This window comes from Mus musculus, chromosome 13 (assembly GCF_000001635.26).
Source record: "Mus musculus strain C57BL/6J chromosome 13, GRCm38.p6 C57BL/6J".
NCBI lineage: Eukaryota > Metazoa > Chordata > Mammalia > Rodentia > Muridae > Mus > Mus musculus.
Window position 1 is genome coordinate 61,765,717 of NC_000079.6, and position 23,563 is coordinate 61,789,279.

The following is a 23,563-nucleotide window of genomic DNA, read 5'->3' on the forward strand; positions in this document are numbered from 1 at the left end:
AACATTGCATTCCAAAGATAGTTTTGTGTAACAAATTTTACAAATACTTTAGAAATTGATTCACAGGATGAGATGGGGTCTACTTGAAAGAAAGATGAGTACTTGCTGGACAGTAAGAAATCTGCCAAACTAGGGTCTATTTTGAGTTATTATTGTGGGTGTTGAGAATTCTTTGTATTTTAATAACTATTTTAAATTGATCATCTCAAATGATATCACCCTTCCTGGTTCCCCCTCCACCACCATCACATTGCAAATCCTTCTCCCCCCTCACTTTGCCTCTATGAAGGTGCTCTCCCACCAATACACCCATTCCTGCCATACCACACCATCAGCCCCCTATGCTGGAGCATCAAACCTCCACAGGACCAAGTCCCTCCCCTCCCATTGATGGCAGACAAGGCCATCTTCTGCTACATATGTATCTGGAGCCATGGTACACTCCTGGGCTGGTGGTCAAGTCCATGGGAGCCCTGAGTGGTCATCTCAGCCTACATTGTTCTTCCTATGGGGTTGCAATCCCACTCTGCTCTTCCAGTCCTTCCCCTGAGCTACCCAACCAGGGTCCAGAGCTCAGTGTGATGTTTTGCTGGGCGCATCCACATGTGCTCTCATCAGGTACTAGCAGAACCTCCCAGGAAGAGCCATACCAGGTTTCTGTCTGCAAGATCCTCTTGGCTACAGCAACAATGTCCAGAGTCAGAATTTGGTGTCTGCAGAGGGAATGGATGCCTAGTTGGAGTGGTCCCAGGATGGCCCTGCTTCAGTCTCTACTCCAATATTTGTCCCTGTCTTTCCTTTGGACAGAGACATTTCTGGGTTAAAAACTTTGAAATAGGTGGGTGGCTCCATTCTTAGACTGGAGGCCATGCCAATCTACTGGAGGTGGTCTCTACAGGTTCTATCCCTCCTTTGCTTCTCATTTCAGCTAACATCATCCCTGTTGGATCTAAATTTGCCCCCATTGTGTCCTGGGAGCCTCTTGCTTCCCTGGCTTCTGGGACTCTCCAGTGGCTACCCCCAGTTCCTCATCCCCCACTGGTATATAATATTATTCAATTTCCTGATCCTCTGTAATTCTCTCCTGTCCCCTCCAATTCCTCACACTGCCCTCTCCCCTTTTCTTCCCTGTCATCTCTACCTCCCAGGTTCCTATTCCTTCTACCGATTTGAACCATCTTGTTCCCTTTTCTATGCAGGACTGAAGCATCCACACCCTTGTTTTCCATTCCCCTGAGTACCATATGGTCTGTGTGTAAAAAATGGGTTACAGAGCTAAACAAAGAATTCTCAACTGTGTAATCTAGAATGGCCAAGAAGCACCTAAAGAAGTGTTCAAATTCTTTGGTCATCAGGGAAATGCAAAGCAAAACAACTCTGAGATTCCACCTTACAACAATCACAATGGGTAAGTTCAAAAACTCAGGCAACAGTAGATGCTGGCAAGCATGTGGAGAAAGAGGAATATTTCTCCATTTCTGGTGGGACTGCAAGCTGGTACAACCACTTTGGGAATCAATGTGTCAATTCCTGAGAAAATTAGATATACTTCCACTTGAAGACCAGCTATCTCACTTCTGGTCATATACCCAGAACATGCTCCAACATATAACAAGGACACATGCTCCACCATGTTTTTAGCAAACTTGTATATAATGACCAGAAGCTGCAAAGAACCCAGATGTCCCTCAAAAGGGGAGTGACTACAGAAAATGTGGTACATTTACAATATGGAGTACTACTCAACTATTAAAAACAATGACTTCATGATATTCACAGGCAAATGCATAGAAATAGTATCATAAGTGAGGTAACACAGACACAAAAGAACACACACTGTATACACTCTCTGATAAGTGGATATTACCCCAACAGCTCAGAATATTCTATTAATTTTCCACACATAAAGCCATAGAAACATTGGTTAAGTTCACATCTTTCATTGCAGAGGTTCCTTAAATTTTTGGTGAAAGCTTTTCTTTTTTTTTTTTTTTTTTCATTTTCTTTTTTTCCTGAGACGGTTTTTCTGTACAACCCTGGCTGTCCTTGAACTCACTTAGTAGACCAGGCTGGCCTTGAACTCAGAAATCTGCCTGCCTCGGCCTCCCCAATGCTGGGATTAAAGGCGTGCACCACCACGCCTGGCTGGTGAAAGCTTTTCTAAAGTTAGGTTTTTGTTTTTGTTTTTGTTTGTTTGTGTTTTGTTTTTGGGTTTTTTTTTGTTTGTTTGTTTGGTTTGGTCCTTTTTTTGTTTTGTTTTTCGTTTTGTTTTTTATTTTTGGATTTTTTTTTTTTTTTCATTTCAAAGGCTGTCCCTTCTGCTGGTTCCTCCCTAGCCTCTTCCTGCCTTAGAGACCTTTCCCATTGTTTCTCCTGGCCCTAGGTATCAAGTCTTCCCCAGATTAGGTGCATCACATATCACAGTAAGGCCACAGGTTTAGGGACAGCATCTTCTGCTGGGGGCATAACTGGCCTTTGAGGGGTTACAGCTCAGGCGGATGGATCACAGGGTTGGATGAGGCCCAAAAGCCTGATGATCACTGGCCTTGCAACTTTCTCCAATTGTACTGGATGCTCTCAGCTCATGGCTTCTAGAAACCTAACACTCTCTTGGCTAGATTCTTTTCTCCTTATCTTGCTGTGTGTTATTGTTATTTTATAAAACTCTGGGCTTTATTCTATGCTGTATCTTTATTTTATAACTCTCTCTTCTATGCTGTATTAAGCCCTGACAACTTAACTCCTTATTAACTCCTTATTACTGTTCTGTGCGAAAATCTAAATTCTTTCTTACTGTATTGTGGTTCATAAAGTACTGGAGAAAAAACTCTTACTGTTCTGTGCTAAAAACTTAACTCTTGGGCTGGAGAGATGGCTCAGCGGTTAAGAGCACTGACTGCTCTTCCAAAGGTCCTGAGTTCATATCCCAGCAACCACATGGTGGCTCACAGCCATCTGTAATGAGATCTGGTGCCCTCTTCTGGGGTGTCTGAAGATAGCTACAGCTATATATAATAAATGAATCTTCAACAACAACAACAAAAAATTAACTCTTTATTACTTGTGCATAAATAAGTGCTAATATCTGGGGATTAAAACATACTGTTTCTCGTAAAGTTATTAAGTAAAAGAATTTATTGCTAGAAGGTTCTTGCTGACCTGGGAGCTTGTTAACACTTTTAAACAGAGAGATAGGAAAAGAGTCACTCCCAGGCACAGATACACTAGGTGAAGTAGAAAATGGCGGTATTCATACATTTTAATGAATGGATGGATGGACAGATGGGGCAGAACACCCAAGATACCAACTTTATTACTTTTTCTCTACTTTTTATACCTTCATAAACAAAAGTTCCTTAAAAGATTGCCTCATATATAAAAGGTTACAAAAAGGAGAGTTTCAGCTGGGCATGGTGGCACACACCTTTAATCCCAACACTTTGGTGGCAGAGGCAGACAGATTTCTGAGTTCGAGGCCAGCCTGGTCTACAGAGTGATTTCCAGGACAGCCAGGGCTATACAGAGAAACCCTGTCTCAAAAAACCAAAAAAAAAAAAGAGGGGGGGGGGGAGTTTCAGAAAGCTATGCTCATTGTATTTCCTATTTTAAAGACTTTACTTAGTTTTAGTAAGAATGGGCACAGTCTATAAAAAAAATTCTTCCCTAGATTATTTTAATCAAATGAAGAACTCCATAAAATCATTAATTGTTCTAAAAGCATTAATTCATCAAAGTTCATGTTCATGTGGATCTGAAGGAAATTTACCCAATAAGATTTGCTGATGCCCATGAATCATTAAACTAAGTAATAGTGATAAAAACGCGTATCATCTGCCAGAAGCAATCCTGGTGTGAAGTGTCTTGGGACCTTTCTTCTAAGAGCTCACCCATCTTATGCCACGCAAAAGGAGGTGGGCTGCATATAGGAAGGACTCCTGCTTGACTTAGCCTTTCCTAGATGGCCCCTGACACTCAGATCCATTTGGTGGGAACCCTAGAGGGAGAGTAAACCGCACTTCTGTTACATATGTACCAGGCACCTCATTCCAGCCCATGTGTGCATGTCTTAGTGTGCCAAAGGCGTGTGCCACCACCGCCCTGCAAGCTGGAACTTTAAAAAAAAATTTTTTTTAGATTAATTATTTATTATATGTAAGTACACTGTAGCTGTCTTCAGACACTCCAGAAGAGGGAGTCAGATCTCGTTATGGATGGTTGTGAGCCACCATGTGGTTGCTGGGATTTGAACTCTGAACCGTCGGAAGAGCAGTCGGGTGCTCTTACCCACTAAGCCATCTCACCAGCCCAAGCTGGAATATTTGAATTGACAAAAAATGTCTTTAATCTAGGACACAGCTTCTGGTGGCAGTGTACATATATAAAGCATATGGAAGATGGTAACTCATTTGCTTTTTCTGCTTGCCACATTCTAGCTAGCAAGATCATTATATTTTTCTGGCATTAGAGGCTGCTTCTTTGGACTCCTGGTATATGCTGAAGACCAGCTGAGACATACAGGCACTACTGTAGTCTTCAACTCTTCATGGGTACAAATTAATTGCTTCACTAACTGAACCACATTTTGTGAACCATTCATATATATCCCCTTTCTGCATACTAGAGAGATCCATGCTATAAGTTCTGTTTCTGTGTAAAACCTTTCAAATACAGATATGCTCACTAACCTTCCCCCTGAGGAAGACGTGCTGGCTAACAATAGTGCTCCATAGTGATTGGCATCCATCTCCTGCTTTTCTCCCAAGGTTGTCTGGAGAATCATATTGAAAGGGTAAAATACACCCCATTTGTCTCCATTTAATTTCCATTTGAAGACCAGTCCTGATTTCAAAAAGGTGCCAGCTTCAGGAATAAGCTGTAAATGCCAAAAGTAAGTCATAAGACATCAGGTCTAAGAACAGACCATGAAATCCAGAAGAAGATGATAGAACCGCCTTCCAGAGACCAGACTGGGGATAACCACAGAAATGGGGAACTATCTGAGAATGGTCCATCTGGGCTGGGCAGGCCTGTTTCATCATATGGTGAAAAGTTCATAACATAGGAATGCAGATCACTGACAACCTGTGACCCCCTAGCCCCCACCAATAAAATTTAAGATTGCCCTATCTTTCTAGAAGAGTTCCATTTTTTTGCTATAAGCAAGTATTCATGCTTTTGTCTGGGGTTGCCATTTCAAAGAATGCTGGTTGTTTCTGCAAAACAAGTGCTTTTTTTTCCCCTTACTATCTGAATCTGGGGTCTTCAGCGATTTTTGGACCCTTACAGTATATAGCAGATGAATATTAGCTGCAGTAATCCTGACATCAGTGTAAAATCACGATAAGAAATATCATATTTTGTGTCTTAAGTTGTCTCTTTAATTGTTAATAGGCATGGAACCATTCTGCCTATGGGTCATATAGTTTACTCTGCTCCAAGGTGAATAGTGGACTGTGCAAATTATCATCTTGAGTCTAGGAGGAAGAGGAGAGGCAGAGAGGATAAGGAAAAGAGCAGGACTAGGAGGAGGAGGCGGAGGAGGAGGAAAAGAAGAAGGAGATGAGGAGGAGGAGTCGAAACAGGAAGGGGAGGAGGAGGAGGACTAAGATGATTATGAGGAGGAGGAAGATATTCGTGCTGAGTACTGCAATACAGAAAGATAAACTATTGTAGGACAGGGAAACTCCATACTGAAACAAAAGTCTTGCGGATCTGGAAAAGACCAGCTTCTGTCTTAATTCCTGGGCCAGGAAAGCATTAGGCCTGGGCCTTCAGTACTCATGTCACTCAAGATTGCCTGCCAATCAGGGCCTGCAGGAAAACCATCCAATCAGGAGAAGAGGCGGGTTTTTCCGTGTGATTTGTTTAGTGCTGCAGATTCATCTCTATTGTGGAGTAGCCTTGAATGGTTGGTGTGACTTGCTTTGACCTTTGCTGCTGGGTGCCTTGGCGGAGTGCTTGCGAGCTATTGAGTCTCATCATGGTAAGCATGGGAACACTGCCCCTAAAGGGAGGGAGCAGTGGTCTGAGAAGCAGGAGTCTTGGTAGTGGGTCCTCCCCTGGGTTAGGTGGAAAGTAGCAGCCACCTGTGAGGTTCCATGAGGTCTTAGCCACTAGATGTACTGAGTGGTGGCATCTGAATAACTTCATCATGGGAGCTTTATCTGCACAAACCATTTGGAACAAGGGCTTGCATATAGCAACATCCTTAGTGGATGCCAAATTTGGAGAGGCCCATTATCTCTGGTTTCTTTTGGAACTTGTGTCCTGGCCGTTTAACATCCATTTGGAATTAATTTTGTGGTGGTTGTAAATCCCATCGTTTGTGCTGCGTAGCACTCCAAATTGAAGCCGTGATAAGGAGAGTAGAATCGATGATGTACAGGATTTTCTTTCTTTCTTGAGACAGGGTTTCTCTGTGTAGCTCTGTGTGTCCTGGAACTCACTCTGTAGACCAGGCTGGCCACGAACTCAAAATCTGCCTGCCTCTGCCTCCCGAGTGCTGGGATTAAAGGCGTGCACCACCATGCCCTGCTTAAAGGATTTTCAAATGCATAGGAAATAGTAAGTCACAACTAGTAGAATTTAGCAGAGGTAGGGACTGCCTCTAAAATACTTTACAGGTAAGTAATATGCTAACCCAAGCATCTGAGAGATTAGGATCCTGGGATACAAATGTTTGTTCATCAGGATTGTCAGGAATCCAGGTCATATGAAAGGAGACAACCCCGATTAACAAACAGCCACTTTAACAAACAGCCACTAGGCCCATGTCCAGATCAAAGGTGAGTACTTGAACAATCTGCTCAATGGAGCATTGCAGGGTCACAACCAACACTAAGGCCTGGTGTGCCATAAAGGATCAGTTTTCTTCTTGAGAAAAGCATAGTTCTGTCACGTGGGCAAGACATCTGGTGAAACCATTTGAAAAGGAAAAACACTGTTGTGGTAAAAACTGGCCTGCCCAAGCAAGGCTGTCCATGAGGCCTTCGTGGATGGAGAATGACACAGGTCCTTCTCAAATACAGATACATGCTTGGCAAAGCCTGTAACAGCCTGTGGTCTAGGACTCAGGAACTTTCCCTAAGGTCTTGAGGTATTTATTTAAGAACAAAACCAAAGCTGGGAATGGTGGCTTACTCCTTTAATCTCCGCACTTGGGAGGCAGAGGCAGGCAGATTTCTGAGTTGGAGGCCAGCCAGGTCTACAAAGTGAGTTCCAGGACAGCCTGGGCTATACAGAGAAACCCTGTCTCAAAAAAAAAAAAAAACAAAACAAAACAAAAAACAAAAAACAAAAAAACAAACAAACCTAAAAAAACAAAAACCAGAACTGCTTCCCTTTAACCAGGCATATGCTTGAGAGAGCTGCTAATGGTTTGGGGCTTGGTCCTGTGGTGAGGGGATGTCTCTGATCTTGAGATTCCAAGAATTCCTCCCATGTTAGGCTGATGATATCAGTTACAAATCACTGTAGGCATGGTTAGTAGTGTTGAAGAGAGTATCCTGTTCTCAGAGAGCAGCATTGTTTGATTAGATCCCTCTTTAATTTGTCCCATTGTGTGGTAGTTTCTGCTGACTTCATAGAAGCCTCCCATTTCTTTCCTTTTCCCCTGTAGGTCGTATACAAAATGCCTTAGCATAAGCCTTATCTCCTGGCCAACCACCCCAGCTTTTATACTTTCTACCTCCTACTTTTTGTACCTTTTGCCTCGTCTGAGGCCTTCCACTTAGGACTGTGTCAGTCAAGAATGGCCTGCTCTTTGAGGGTATTGGTGTCTTAAGAAATTATTAGTGAAATATATTGGTAGTGTAAATCTACCAACCGCCAAGTGGCTAAGCCAAGTAGTGCCTGCTCTATCCTTAAAGTGTTCACAGTTGCCAGGCGTGGTGGCACACGCCTTTAATCCCAGCACTCGGGAGGCAGAGGCAGGTTGATTTCTGAGTTCGAGGCCAGCCTGGTCTACAGATTGAGTTCCAGGACAGCCAGTGCTATACAGAGAGACCCTGTCTCGAAAAACCAAAACAAACAAACAAACAAAAAAACCAAAAAACAAAAAAACAAAAAAAAAAAAAATCAAAAAAAGTTCACAGTATACCCTAGGGTGTAAACCTAAAAGAGACATAAGTATGACAGAGTATATGGGATGCAAAATCTCTTCTGGCCTGGCTCCTCTTTGACCATTAATCAGAGCTAGATGAGTGGTATTATTACAGAGATTTTTTTTTCTTAATGTTTTGTTGTCAGATTTCCTTCCTGGGAAGACATGTATATTCTAGAATAGCTGTATTTTCAGCCCTTTAGAAAAATGTTTCTGACACAAACATTTTTGTGCCCTCAGGGGAAATGGCACTGATAGGAGCCTGCTGCTCCCCAGGGCAATGACCTTGATTTCCTCTTCATTAAAGTTTCTAAATTCTTAAGTTAAAGGGAAGTAGCGCAACAAAGTTTTAAAATTACTCGTTTGAGTCATGTAATGAACTGTGCATTGCAGTAAGAGGGAAAAGATTTGCAAGTAGAGCATGGCTTGTGCCCTCAAACCTGAACAGGAGGAACAGTGTCCTGTGTATAGAGCAGAGTAAAAGAGGGAAAATGATAGCTAGATCACAGACTAACTCAAGTTCGAGCCAACCAGCTGCAGGTCTCACCATTATGAAGAAGGAGCTGATGGATGCAGGGTGGGTGATTTTAAAATTTCCTAGCACGTATCAATTCATGCATGTTAATGAAAATACACATGATAGGTGGTTGTACAATTAGGAGAGATTGGGTTGATCCAATGAATATTGAATTTCCAGTTAGGGTACTGTCTGTCCTTTGTGGTTACCTCTGGTCCTCAATGACATGGTTAAGTCAGCTCAGATTTTTGGGACACAGGCCATTCATTGGCTGCAGCTGTGTGTGTCATGTTACAGGACTCAGCAGCTACCAATTGACATAAGGGCAAGATCAAAAAGTATTTTATTAATGCCTTTGCCTCTGCCAGGGGATGGCCTGCTTTTTAAAAAAACAATATACCTATGTCTTTTTGCAGATATATATATATATATATATCTTCCCCAAAAGTCCATTTTTCTCAGAACATGTTAAATTTCATTTTTTAAAGATTCTCAGCCTAATCCTTTATTTGTTTCAATTCTCCAATGTTTCTCCATCACTAATCTTTTCACTTTTTCCCAGTTACTTTATATCTGTTCATAGCATTATCTTTTGTTACTTGCTTGACTTATCCTATTTAATTGAGAATTACTTTGAACAGTCCATCTTGACTCTGCCACCCAGTTCCTGGAAGACAGTCCTGCAACACCTTCCAGCATATGCTATGACTGGTCAATGGGAAGGGAAACAGACCAGTGCAGGACTGTTTTCTGAGGTCTCTATGCTTAATTACAAATAAAGAAGAACTTTTGTAAGAATTGACTGCACTGTTCTCTAAGGAAATATAGGCCTATCAAGAAAGCTTTCATATAAATAGTTATAATTGATAAATGGTTCTCTGTATTTTTTCATATTTTTAAATTTTGTATTTATTTATTTAATGTATATAAGTACACATATGTATATGTGGTTGTTAGGTATTAAATTTAGGACCAAGACTCACTTAGGTCAACTCCACTTGCTCTGGCTGGTTCCCTGGCTCAGTCCTTCTTTGCTCTAGCCCAAAGATTTACTTATTGTTATAAATATGTACACTGTACCAGTCTTCAGACGCTCCTGAAGAGGTCCTCAGATCTAATTACGGGTGGTTGTGAGCCCCCATGTGGTTGCTGGGAATAGAACTCGGGACCTTCTGAGAACAAGTCAGTGCTCTTACCTGCTGAGCCATCTCATCAGCCCAGTTCTCAGTAGTTTTATGAGGAGTCTCTCATAAGATGTTTCTTGTGTATCTACAAATAAAGCCTCCAGTCACTAATTACCCAGAAGGTACAGTGCAGGTTTCTTGTGTGTCCATGTAGAGTACATGCCACAGAGATGTTCCACTAGGAAGAACAGTCATTGGCAATAACTTGCATTTTTTGAAACTAAGAAACTGTTAGTGTAAATAATATTCTCAAATATTTCCTTAAAGGTCATCATCTAATAAATCTTTTTACTTGAAAATTCAAAAGCTGTAAAGTTGCTAACGTATAGACTCCTTATTGCAGGTTGATTTTGAAAGAATAACTTGCCAAGGGAAGGAAAACTTAAAGTGAACATCTCAAGGGTCGAATACACTTTGACCCAAGTCATTGCTCCAGAATTGTCATATCCATTGTGTTATCTTGCAGATGAGATAGAGCTTGAGATATATATCTGACTGTGCACATCATAATGTGCCAGTTAGATTACTCTGCACTATCAAAGCTAAAAGAATCATACTTGATCACAACTCATTCAGTACATGTCATGATGAGTCCAGTGATTGACAATGAATTATAATGTATTTATTTTAGTGCTTTAATTTGATGTATTTTGCTAATGGTAAAATGAACTGTCTCTTAAAGATAAAATGCTGCTCATTGAAAAATAAAATAAAAGAATTGACCTCACTGACAACATCATGTGGAAGAGTGGATCTCTGAAGACCTGTCCTGTCTGAGTTACTTGATCACTAAATCTCAAGTAGGGGAGATGCTAAGTTCCTGAGGCCCAGCTGTGTGGTCCAAGTGAATGAGGGACATGGGCAGGCCTGGCAGTCAGCAGCACCAGAGGGAAATAACCTGCAGATACTCCTAGGATTCTCCTGAGACAAGGCCATTAGTAACTCTGAGGGAGACTACAGTCCTACCATGGTGAAGGTGAGGACCAATGACCCCAGACCAGGAAGGTCACATTGGCAGCACTATCAGAGGGCAGTGGAAGATGCAGCAATAGGGGTAACTATGACTACTGTGTCTCAGATAACAGTTACTGGGGATGGTTGCCATGCCTCTCTAACCTGTCCCTATAACTAACATCTAAATATCGAGCTTCCAGTTCCCTGGATTAATGTATTCAGTTCTTTATTAATTTAAATTTTTATTGTTGTTAATCTGTGAAAATCGTTTCCTTTATTGGCAGCACTATCAGAGGGCAGTGGAAGATGCAGCAGTAAGGGTAACCATGACTACTGTGTCTCAGATAACAGTTACTGGGGATGGTTGTCATGCCTCTCTAATTCAGTGAGCTGGGCAGGCCACTCAGGAAGCATTTTGCTTGGGGTGACCTGAGTTCAGATACCAACACCCATGTGAACTACCTGCTACTCCAGATCCAGAGGATCTGACACCCTCTTCTCTGCTGTGTCACTTGCACACATATGGAATGTATTTTCTGTCACACATAAAAACATACATATGAAAATGGAGACTAAAGCTGTGGGTGGTGGCGCACGCCTTTAATCCCAGCACTCGGGAGGCAGAGGCAAGTGGATTTCTGAGTTCGAGGCCAGCCTGGTCTACAAAGTGAGTTCCAGGACAGCCAGGACTATACAGAGAAACCCTGTCTCAAAAAAAAAAAAAAAAATGGAGACTGACATGTGTTGAAACGTGCTAATATCTTATAAAGCAAATCAAGCCAATTTATGTGTATAATAGAACTCATACACTTTTTAAATATGTTATATTGTATTTTTTAAGGTTTTCATTTCATAAATGTGGTACACACTTAACATCTAATCATCAATCATAGGAGACCACATGGTTTCTACGTTATCCTAACATGTACCCTTTTTTCTTAACATAAAAGAGTTAGGTAGCTTTAGTTATCAACCCTATTTATTCCAAATTTGAAGTGTCAGAATGCTTAATCTCTTCAATGTGTTGGAAGAGCCTCCGCTCCCAGTCCATCTCCCACTATTGTCAAAGGAGAGAACCTGAATGAACAGGGTGAGTGCTGGCCACTGATTTTGTAATTTTTATTCTGATTACAATCTTGCAGTTCTTAATTTAAATGACCATGCTAGGTTCGCAGGTCTCTTTTTGTGTTTCTTTTTTTCAGTGTTGCCATCTATGGTGTAGGGTTCATTAATAATAATCTTATTATATTGTTATTTCTCTAGGGAATGATAAACCTTAACCTCTTTTGTCTTCTGATAACTTACTGTATTATAAGATCTTTGAGTTTTTGTTGGTTTGGGAATTTCTTATGGAAAAACAATTTTAGTTTTCTCTTTTTAACCCAAAAGGATTGCCTCTCTCATTTCTTGGAAAATCTGTGTTTTCCAGTTCTTACAGTAATCAATGTTTGGATTCTTAATACTTAAGTGACTGATTAAGTTTGGGATTCTTAAATTTTTCTCATATATTATTGTCCCCATCTTAATTTCTTAAATTGTCAGCATTTCAGAGCCTACAATCATTTGAGGGAACTACAATTGAGGAGGTGCCCCAATCAGAATGGCTCTTTGCTAACTTTGTGAGAGATTGTGGTGATTGACAATTGTCTAGTGAAGGCTCATCCACTGAGTGGGGATGAATCCCTAAGGAGGTGGGCCTAGGCTGGATGAGCCAGCTAGCTGAGCATGAGACAGTGGCCAAGGGAGCGAGCAGGCCAGGAAACAATGTTTGCCCATGGTTTTTGCTTTTTCTTTTGAACTTGAGTTTCTATTACAAGCTTCCTAAATAATGTGATTGGGAAGAACCAACCAAATGAACCTGTTTGTTCCTTGAGACACATTGGCTTTTAGCACTTCATCACAACAGTTCTAACATGCAAGTGAGAAAGATAAAATGGAAAGCAAAATGTGTTTGCTTAGGTGCAACTCCTTTTTGAAATGAGATTTAAGTGTCTACAGACTTAATCCATTTCCTCTCTCTGTATATTCTTCTTTGCTTGAAACTCATCCTTCATTTTCCATCTCATGTTCTTCCTTCCTGTCATGCCTTCCCCATAATAGATTCTGTCCTTGAATCACATAAAATGGAATAGAAGTAATAGCTAGCTATTCAGTGCTAAGCTGTTTTGCTTAGTTAATGTTTTCATAGTTTAAAATTATTTATTTTTATTGTCAGATGGGTCTGTAGTGTACATGTTTTTATATGGCAAGCATGTGCTTTTGTGCTGAGCTTTGACCACATCTTGATTTTTCAAATTCTGGATGCATTATCATTCTCTTTCCCAGGATGGTACTACTCATGATGATAATACTGCTGACCCTTCTCAGTCATTGGATGGCAGGTGCTGACCTTCTTTTTCCCTTATGTGTTTGTTGTGACTTATGTTAGGTGGACTGTGAGTCTTTTGCCTGTATGCATGAATATAAACTTCATGTGTGCCCAGTCCTTACAGTAGTCAGAGATGACCTGAGACCTCCTGTAAGAGGAAGAATCGATAGCTGTGGGTCCCTGAAAATACAGGCAGGCACTTGAGCTCACATATTTGTTGGGCCAGCAAGAGCTTCTCATGTAGTGTGTAGCCTTTTAACTACCTCTTCTTCTTTTTGTTTTTTTGGATTTTGTTTGGTTTTTCGAGACAGGGTTTCTCTGTATAGCCCTGGCTGTCCTGGAACTCACTTTGTAGACCAGGCTGGCCTCGAACTCAGAAATCCTCCTGCCTCTGCTTCCCAAGTGCTGGGATTAAAGGCGTGCATCACCACCAGCTAGCAACTACCTCTTCTTAAGCTCCACACAGGCATACTACCAGCCCCAACTCTGGTTCCCTTCGCTCCATGGATTAAAATTACACACAAACACACACACACACACACTCTAATATTTTTACCCTGTCTTATGGCTCAGTGGCTGGGCTTTTCCCTGCCTCTGGCAGCTATTGTGTTCTTTTTAGTACTTGCTCAACAGTCTAAATCTTTCATTAGCTTATTTGGTGTTACCTTCTCCTTGCTCCACATCTAAAATCTGACCTCAGCCTAGTTGCCCTGGTTCCTTCTCCTTGCTCAACACCCTAAATCTGCTCTCAGTTTAGTTGCATTTCTAAACTGCCAACTGGGAAAGTGTCCAGTGTCTTCTCCAGTTGGGATCTCACCTGGCTGGTGACTCTCTCTCCCTCCCAAGCCTGGCCAATCTCCCTTTCCTGCTTCCTGCCTCTTTTTCCCTCCCCTTTAGGAACCTAGAAATCCTGCCTCTTCCATCCTCCCATTGGCTGCTCGACTCTTTATTGATGGTTCAAGTGCCAATTGGAGAAAAGGACCTTCAGAGTTTACAGGCCAAATCCCAGTCAGAGCATCAGAACCATGCCCTACACTGCACTTCTGAGCTATCTCTACTGCCCTATGTTGTTTACCTCTAATCAACATTAACATTACAAGTATTTTCTTCTGTCCAATTATAACTGTTTAAACATATATTCCTTTTTGATAGTATCTTATTAATGTTATAGTTTGAATTGGTGTACCTCAGGTTTCTGGAAGATGAATTCAGAACTAGATTGTATGTATCACTCTATTAAGAATTTAACTAAAAACCTATGAGTTCTTTCTAACTTTCTGGTTAGGTTGATGAACTCTGGCAAGGGACAGTTCGTACTTTGAACCTTTGTCTGTCCTAGAACTTACACTGGCGTCCAACTCAATGTGATACTTCTGCCTCTGTTCCCTGACTGCAGTGTTAACAACATAAGGTAGTAGGCCCAGCATGCTTACTGATTTTTACGTTTAGTAATTGTTAATGTTACTACAATTTCTTTGATGTGTGGTAAGCACTATTGATCTTGTAGAGCTTGTCTCCTCTTTATATCTGTAACTGACATTTCTCTAGAAAGGCTACATCCTATTCAAAGGGCTGAGAAATGACAGAGGTGAACTTCATTATTAAGTTACCTTCTAATATGACTTGGTAGTTAAAGTACAACTTCAGTGTCAGTAAATAAGTGGAGTAGGCCCCAGAGTTATATGAACACATTGCCTATGAAGAATAGATGCCCGATGTCTCTATTGTTCTTTCTTTTGTACACGTTTATGGGATGCTCTAGAATGCAGTGACTTATGAGGACGTGCATGTGAACTTCACTCGAGAGGAGTGGGCTCTGCTGGATCCTTCTCAGAAGAAGCTCTACAAAGATGTGATGCTGGAGACCTACAGGAACCTCAACGCTATAGGTAAGACTATGAATTCCCTTTCCTGTTTTAAAACTGGAAAAAAGTTTCTTTCTTTTGATGCACATCTGTAATTTCAATAGAGATGGACGAAGAATTTTGTGAATAAATCATCCATAATTCTAAGGTTCATTAAAGATAGTAACTTATATTTTACCTAATTTCCACACATACATTTCCTGTTACTCTATTTTAGGATTTAATTGGGACGAGAAACATATTCAAGAACATTGTCCAAGTTCTAGAAGACACAGAAGGTAATTTTCTTTCTTTCTTTTTTATTTATTTTTACTTTTATTTTTATTAGATATTTTCTTTATTTACATTTCAAATGTTATCCCCTTTCCTAGTTTCCCCTGAAAATCCCTTATTCCTTCTCCCCTTCTCCTCCCCCTGTTCCCTATTGCAACTACTCCTGCTTCCTGTCCCTGGTGTTCCCTTATAATGGAGCATAGAACCTTCACAAGAGCAAGGACCTCTCCTCCCATTGATGACTGACTAGGCCATCCTCTGCTACATATGCAGCTAGAGCCATGAGTTCCACCATCTGTTTTCTTTGATTGGTGGTTTAGTCTCAGGGAGCTCTAGGGGTACTCGTTAGTTCATATTGTTGTTCATATTGTATGGGACTGCAAACCAGTTCAGCTCCTTAGGTACTTTCTCTAGCTCCTTCATTAGGAACCCCGTTCTCTGTCCAATGGATGGCTGTGAACATCAACTTCTATATTTGTCAGGCACTGGCAGAGCCTCTCAGAAGACAGCTATTTCAGCCTCCTGACAGCAAACTCTTGTTAACATCTGCAATAGTGTTTGGGTTTGGTGGTTGTTTCTGGGATGGATCCCCAGGTTGGGTAGTCTCTGGATGGTCATTCCTTCAGTCCCTGCTCTGAATATTGTCTTTGTAACTCCTTCAATGGGTATTTTTACCCCTTCTAATAAGGATCAGAGTATCCACACTTTGGTCTTTCTTCTTCTTGAGTTTCATGTGTTTTGCAAATTATATCTTGGGTATTCTGAGCTTCTGGGCTAATATCCACTTATCAGTGAGTGCATAGCATGTGTGTGCTTTTGTCATTGGGTTACCTCACTTAGGATAATATCCTCCAGATCAGTCCATTTGTCTAAGAATTTCATAATTTCATTGTTTTTAATTGCTGTGTATTCCATTCTGTAAATGTACCACATTTTCTGTATCCATTCCTCTGTTGGGAGACATCTGGGTTCTTTTCAGCTTCTGGCTATTACAAATAAGGCTGCTATGAACATAGTGGAGCCTGTGTCCTTATTACAAGTTGGAGCATATTCTGGGTATATGCCCAGGAGTGGTATTGCATGATCTTCCAGTAGTACTATGTCCAATTTTCTGAAGAACTGCCAAAGTGATATCCAGAGTGGTTGTCCCAGCTTTCAATCCCACCAGCAATTGAGGAGTGTTTCTCTTTCTCCACATCTTCACCAGCATCTACCGTCACCTGTGTTTTTGATTTTGGGTATTCTGACTGGTATGAGATGGAATCCCAGGGTTGTTTTGATTTGCATTTCCCTGATTATTAAGGGTGTTAAATATTTTTTTAGGTGTTTCTCAGCCACTCATTATTCTTTGTTTATCTCTGTACCCCGTTTTCAATAGTGTTATTTGGTTTTCTGGAGTCTTACTTATTGAGTTCTTTGTGTATATTGGATATTATCCCTGTGTTGGATTTAGGATTGGTAAAGATCTTTTCCTAATCTCTTGGTTGCTTTTTGGTCTTATTGATAGTGTCCTTTGCCTTACAGAAGCTTTGCAATTTTATGAAGTCCCATTTGTTGATTCTTGATCTTAGAGCAGAAGACATTGCTGTTCTGTTCAGGAAGTTTTGCCCGGTGCCCATATCTTCGAGGCTCTTTCCCACTTTCTCCTCTATAAGTTTCAGCATGTCTGGTTTTATGTGGAGTTCCTTGATCCACTTAGACTTGAGCTTTGTACAAGGAGATAAAAATGGATCAATTTGCATTCTTCTACATGCTAACCACCATTTGAGCCAGCACTATTTGTTGAAAATGCTGGGTTTTTTTCATTGGATGGTTTTAGCTCCTTTGTCAAAGATCAAGTGACCATAGGTGTGTGGATTCTTTTCTGGGTCTTCAGTTCTATTCCATTGATCTACCTGTCTTTCACTGTACCCTTATCATGCAGTTTTTATCACAGTTGTTCTTCAGTACAGCTTGAGGTCAGGCATGGTGATTCCACCAGAGGTTCTTTTATTGTTGAGAATAGTTTTTGATATCCTAGGTTTTTTTGTTATTCCCGATGAATTTGCAAATTGCACTTTCTAACTCTGTGAAGAATTGAGTTGGAATTTTGATGGGAATTGTTTGTTTTGGGTCTGTAGATTGCTTTCAGAAGGATAGCCATTTTTACTTTATTACTCCTGCCAATCCACGAGCATGGGAGATCTTTCCATCTTCTGAGATCTTCTTTGATTTCTTTCTTCAAAGTCTTGAAGTTCTTATCATACAGATCTTTCACTTGCTTAGTTAGAGCCATACCAAGGTATTTTTTATTATTTGTGATTATTTTGAAAGGTGTTGTTTCCCTAATTTCCTTCTCAGCCTGTTTATCCTTTGTGTAGAGAAAGGCCACTGATTTGTTTGAGTTAATTTTATATCCAGCTACTGCACTCAAGTTCTTTATCAGCTGAAGGAGTTCTCTGGTATCCAGCTACTGCACTCAAGTTCTTTATCAGCTGAAGGAGTTCTCTGGTGGAATTTTTGGGGTCACTTATATATACTATCATATCATCTGCAAAGAGTGATATTTTAAATTCTTTCTTTCTAATTTGTATCCCTTTGATCCACTTTTGTTGTCTAATTGCTATGGGTAGGACTTTGAGTACTATATTGAATAGGTGGGGAGAGAATGGGCAGCCTTGTCTAGTCCCTGATTTTAGTGGGATTGCTTCAACTTTCTCTGCATTTAGTTTGATGTTGGCTACTGTTTGCTGTATATTGCTTTTATTATATTTAGGTATCGTCCTTGAATTCCTGATCTTTCCAAGACTTTTCTCATGAATGGGTGTTGGATTTTGTCAAATGCTTTCTCAGCATATAATGAGATGATCATGTGTTTTTTTTTTCTTTCAGTTTTTTTTGTATAGTGGATTATGTTGATGGATTTCTGTATATTGAACCAACCTTTCATCCCTGGGATGAATCCTACTTGATCATGATGAATGATTGTTTTGATGTGTTCTAGGATTTGGTTTGCAAGAATTTTATTGAGTATTTTCTCATTGATATTCATGAGGGAAATTGTTCTGAAGTTCTCTTTCTTTGTTGGGTCTTTGTGTGGTTTAGGTATCAGAGTAATTGTGGCTTCATAGAATGGAGAAGGTAATTTTCATGTGCAAGCTCATACAAATATGCCTCTGAAGAAATTTTAAGGTGTGCTGAAGGTTTTAAAGAAAAGCAGCAGTGTAAATAAATACAACTATAATTTTATTGGTTATTCTTACATTCTAACAAAACCATAGTCCTCAGTGTCCTGTACCTGATTTGTTTTTGCAAGGCATTCCTTTAAAGTAGAGGACATGGAATTTCATAAATTCATTCTGATAAGTGGATATTAGCCCAAAACCTAGGATACCCAAGATATAAGATACAATTTCCTAAACACATGAAACTCAAGAAAAATGAAGACTGAAGTGTGGACACTATGCCCCTCCTTAGAAGTGGGAACAAAACATCCTTGGAAGGAGTTGCAGAGACAAAGTTTGGAGCTGAGATGAAAGAATGGACCATGTAGAGACTGCCATATTCAGGGATCCACCCCATAATCAGCTTCCAAACGCTGACACCATTGCATACACTAGCAAGATTTTGCTGAAAGGACCCAGATATAGCTGTCTCGTGTGAGATTATGCTGGGGCCTAGCAAACACAGAAGTGGATGCTCACACATGGATGGATCACTGGGCTCCCAATGGAGGAGCTAGAGAAAGTACCCAAGGAGCTAAAGGGATCTGCAACCCTATAGGTGGAACAACATTATGAACTAACCAGTACCCCAGAGCTCTTGACTCTAGCTGCATATGTATCAAAAGATGGCCTAGTCGGCCATCACTGGCAAGAGAGGCCCATTGGACATGCAAACTTTATATGCCCCAGTACAGGGGAATGCCAGGGCCAAAAAGGGGGAGTGGGTGGGTAGGGGAGTGGGGGTGGGTGGGTATGGGGGACTTTTGATATAGCATTGGACATGTAAATGAGCTAAATACCTAATAAAAAATGAAAAAAAAATAAAAAAAAATAAAGTAGAGGACATGGAAATAGTGCCTTAGTGTATATCATCATTTGAAATATAGCCATATTAGAGCTACACTGTACAGCTGGCAATCCATTTCTTCTCATTATGTAAAAGCTATACACATTAAATGGTAATACATATAGGACCAAAATCTTCTAAGAAGCAAATAGTCTATAGTAAAGATATTGTTACTCGTATATTTGTAGTAACATTGCTAAGTTGATTGAGACGAGCAGCTTATGGGAGGTAAGAATGATGTTGTATGGTAACCTTAGTCCCTAGATCACATATCACTGAGGAACAAAATGTTATACTCAGTGAACGAAATGTTAAAACTTTTTAGTTGTTCGTTGTCCTTTTATAGATGTGTCATGTATCCTAATGGATACCTGCCACGTGTCCTTAAGGGATATTGAATGAAACAGTGTACCCCCTCTGTCTCCCAGAACAATTAGAAGACATGCATTTGCTTGCAGTTAGGGTAGACTTTTTGAATGCGATACAAGTTTCATATCATTGGTTTTCCAGCTTCAATGACAATACATCAGCAACCTCATTCTGTAAAAAATTCTCTTGAGTCCTAGGAATGTGGAAATGCTCCTCTTTCTCCTGATTCACTTTGCAAATATAGAATGACCCACAGACTAGGATAAATTGGAATACACTTATGTGGTAAAGGTCTGAGTTGTTCCACTTTTGTTCAAATATGGGAAAACCCTTTAATAGAAACAGAATATATATAGCTGAACCATGTAATACATGCTCATTCCTTCTCAGGTATCCTTGAAGATGAAAACCAACCCATAATGATGGGGTAACAGCATGAATATAAGCAAAGTGATAAAAATCTTAAGATCTGATTCCTCTTTATATTTAGACAAATAGTACCATTAAATCATACAGATGAAAGTATTCATCAGTTTGATAAAGCTTTCACATGTGCCAATTTTTTTCTCAGGCATGAAAGAAGTCAGAGTGCAGAGAAAGCGTCTGAATATACTCAATGTGATAAAATCTTTTTTTTATGCTCACAGTCATGCTCAAAGGCATGAAAGAATTCATACAGAAATGAACCCCCTTGGAATTATTCAATTTGTTGAAACCTTTGCTCAACATCGTCTCCAACTTCATAAAGAGCACAAACTGGAAAGAAACTCTATGAATGGAAGCAATGTAGTAAAGCCTTTGAAGATCAAGTCATCTTAAAAGCTATGAAGGAATTCATACGGGAGAGAAACCTTATGAATGTCATCAGTGTGAAAAAGCCTTTTCAAGTCACAGTAATCTCCTACAACCTAAACGGACACATACTGGAGAGAAATGCTATGAATGTGATCTGTGTGGTAAAGCCTTTTCACAACATAGTCGGCTTAAAAGGCATGGAAGAATTCATACTGGAGAGAAACCCTACAGATGTAATAACTGTGAGAAAGCCTTTTCACAACAAATTCACCTCCAGTCACATAGAAGAATTCATACTGGAGAGAAACCCTACAAATATAATAAATGTGAGAAAGCCATTTTACAACATTATAACCTCCAAAGTCATAAAAGAATACATATTGGATAGAAACCCAATGAATGTGGTCTGTGTGTGAAAGCCTGTATAAGTCAATGGTATCTTCAAAAGCATAAAAAAAAATTCATACTGTAGAGAAAGCTTATGAACATATATAATATGGTAAAATCTACAAATATCCATAGTCTTAATCATCATGCACATATTTGTATTGGCAAGAAATCCTCTGAATATTAACTGTGTGATAAAACCTATTTCAACACACTTATCTCCTAATGCATCAATGAGCACATACTGGGGAGACAGAGGTGTGAGGAACTTATGAATGTATACAATGTGGTAAAAGTCCATGCTGCAGGGAAGCCCTACAAATGTAGTCATTCTGATAAAATTTTGCACTTCACAGTATGTTTCTGTAAGAGGAAAGTCATTAGCTTATACTAAATCTGTTAATGTTTGCATGTCACAGTAATTTTTCAACTTCTAAGAACTCATAAGTAGGGCAGTCTATGACTCTGATGGCCTTGGTACGATCTTTAGCCAGTCCACTTACATTAAGTTACACAAAATTATTTATTCCTGAGAAAATCTCTAGCAAGTGTCAACTATCTGCTCAAATATGATGATGTGTCTTTTTTTTTTTAACATGTAAATTCATAGGTTCAAAAGCCCTTTCAATTTCATTGATAAGGTACTGGTTTAAATTTCACAGCTCATTAAATTTCACAGTCCATTAAATAACTCATTCATGTGTCAAACTTTGGGTGCATATTTGTGTGTTTTCTGTTAATATGATAAAACATTTTAAGTACTGTAGAAAAATCCCAAACCATGGTTTCCACCCCATCTTTGGCCATTTGTTTTTCAGGTAAAAGACATACAGCCTTTATACTAAGCCTTGATCAGCACATGAGCTTGGCAGATATTTATCCTCTATGCTATTATGTCTATTTCCCAGCCAATGATTTCATCCTAGAATTTGCCTTGCTTCATCTAGGCTACGCTTTGTCTGTGGCTATGTGTGATTGTGTGAATGCTGATTTCCAAGAAAATTAAGCTGTTGTATAGCAGAAAATATAGGAAGATGTAAAACCCTGACCTGGTTTCAGGGAATAAACTTTTCTTAATTGCTTGGCCATGTGTCTAGGCATGTAAATATTTTACAGTGTTTTACATCATCTTGATGTCAGAAAATTGAAAACACTTATACAAGAGAAAAACCCTATGTATGTTGATGATCTCATTATAGACTGTAGACACCACAGTTGTTTTTGATATTAAGGAAAAAACTCTGTTTCATTTCTTCTTCATCATGGCCTTGAAAGAAGTAAATTATTTCCCATGTTCAGACAAGTGTTTTAGTAGAGATCACCAATTGTGGTGGTGGTTTTTATTTTCAAACTTTTGGGATAGATATTGACGTTTGTTCTATGACTTTCGAATCCATTTACAGGTGTTTATTAGGGGATCCTTGAGTTCATTCTGAGACTTAAGTTCACCTTTATTTCAACTTGTTGAAAGGTATTTTTCTGCTGCAATGAATTTAGTGTGATACTCCTCTTCTAAGTGGCCCATTCTTTAAATATAAGGATCTGTGTGATTACACATTTCCAGTAAGGTTGCTGCTAAAAGCATGGTGAGCTCTGTTTTGTGTTTCATTTTATTCACAAACTTCTTTGAGATATGGTTGTTATCCAGCCTGGAGATGTGGTTGATCCAGTGAATATTAAATTTACCAGTAGAGGGCGCTCCTTGCAGATATATCTTATCTACTTTCATAGGTAATTCATCTCAGAGGGGTGAGAAACAGGCCATTGGTTTTAACTGTGTGTTTGTGATGTTTCCTATATGCTTGGCCTGGGGCATGTCATTGTTGGAGCTGTGGCCTTGTAGGTATGTGCTTTAATACCCTTGTCCTAGCTGCCTGGGAGCCAGTATTCTGCTGGCAGTCTTCAGATGAAGATGGAAAACCCTCAGGTCCCTCTGCACCATGCTTCCCTGGACAGAGCTATGCTCCTACCTTGACGATAATTGACTGAACCTTTGAAACTGAAAGCCAGCCCCAATTAGATCTTTGCTGTATAAGAGTTGCTTTGTTAGTGGTGTCTGTTCAGTAAAACCGTAACTAAGGAGTAAAATCCTAACTAACACATTGTATGTTCACATATCTTACACTGCATTTAGATGTTTACATTGCATTTAGGGGCAAGATTAAACAGTACCTTCTTAATGCCATTCTCTCTGCAGGGGAATGGCCATCTTTTTTTTTCCCAAGATTTATTTATTTATTACATGTAAGTACAATGTAGTTGTAGAGGGCATCAGATATTCTTACTGATGGTTGTGAGCCACATGTGGTTGCTGGGGTTTGAATTCAGGACCTTCAGAAGTTCTTGTAACTGCTGAGCCATCTCTCCAGCCCTGCCTTCTCCTTTTCAAAGTTAGTACAGCTACGTAGATTTTTTTTTAGCATATTTGCCTTTTTAAGACTCAACAATTGATTTCATTTTTTAAAAAAATTATTTATTTTCAGCTAAAATCCCAGTATCAGCCCCTCTTCTCCAACCACCCTCTCGAAGCTCCTCTCCACATTCCCTTTTGAGATGGAGGAACCAGATCCTCAACTCTGCCGCCTCCTCAACCCCTCTACCCTGAACACATCATTCTCTACAGGACTAGGCACATCTTCTCACTGAGGCCAGATATGACAGCCCAGTTAGGGTAATGGAATCCACAGGCAGGCATCAAAT

At 40.0% G+C, this 23,563-nt stretch overlaps 1 pseudogene across 1 annotated transcript; it reads left to right on the forward strand.

Annotated features, from left to right (window-relative positions):
* Positions 1-5,863: 5,863 nt before the first annotated feature.
* On the forward strand, positions 5,864-21,566 carry BC052688 (cDNA sequence BC052688; annotated as a pseudogene). Its single transcript, NR_028430.1, has 4 exons — positions 5,864-5,983; positions 14,887-15,013; positions 15,207-15,267; positions 20,253-21,566. The product of NR_028430.1 is annotated as a cDNA sequence BC052688 (transcript).
* Positions 21,567-23,563: the final 1,997 nt, after the last annotated feature.